General features: G+C 30.9%; 1 protein-coding gene across 1 annotated transcript in view; it reads right to left on the reverse strand.

Annotated features, from left to right (window-relative positions):
- Positions 1-847, reverse strand: part of LOC119585280 (basic proline-rich protein-like) — a gene marked incomplete in the record, with an annotated part of 9,575 nt that overhangs the window by 7,447 nt on the left and 1,281 nt on the right.

Here is an 847-nt window from a genome sequence, read left to right on the forward strand (position 1 = left end):
AAAAATAATAATAACTTTCAAGAACACATAAAACATTATTAGGGAAATTATTTGCAGAAGTATAGGTAGGCTTCTAAATATTTTTTTAAAGTCCATAGATCCATATACCCCAGTTGGTATGTGGGCAAGGTAAAACTCCCTCACTGAAAAGCGAAGAAATATTGTTTCCCTGTGCAACAATATAACAATATGTAGTTTAAACAGAAATCAGAACCACTCAAATAATGGTTTTTCAGCCTCACAAAGATTCAATACCATTGTTTTGGGGAAAACTTGCTCATTGGAGGGGAGTTCATTGGTATAAGCAGCCAATGTTGCAGAGCAGTTGTGTGGAATCTTATCATCTCTCGCAAATATCCTGGATAATCAGCAAATAATGAAGTATCCAGAATGATTGTTATAATGTGTACAAATTATTAAACTTTCATTTTTACCAGATTGGTATATAATTACAAATTATCTTATTGTCCCTCAAAACATGCGGGATAATTAAACGTTGTCAGTTAATAGTGAAGTTATCCTGAGGGATTGTTATGATGCACAAATTATTAAATTTGTATCTTAACAGAGAGCTATATAATTACAAATTATTTGATATGCACATCACAAAGCTGCCATAAGATGTAAAATCTGAGGAGTGTGGTATAATAGAGGATAGATTTAATAGAAGGCCAAATCTAACTTCCTTTTTTTTCACTTTCTTTATGATTCAAAATTTGAAATTTGCTTTGTATTTTTCATTTTTTTCTAAAGTATTTCAAACACATATTAAGGCTCAAGTTTTGAATTTGCTACTTTCAAGGTAATGGTTCTTGAATCCTTGTCATTGATAATCTGCCTGTTATTA

This window comes from Penaeus monodon, chromosome 19 (assembly GCF_015228065.2).
Source record: "Penaeus monodon isolate SGIC_2016 chromosome 19, NSTDA_Pmon_1, whole genome shotgun sequence".
In the NCBI taxonomy this organism is placed as follows: Eukaryota; Metazoa; Arthropoda; class Malacostraca; order Decapoda; family Penaeidae; genus Penaeus; species Penaeus monodon.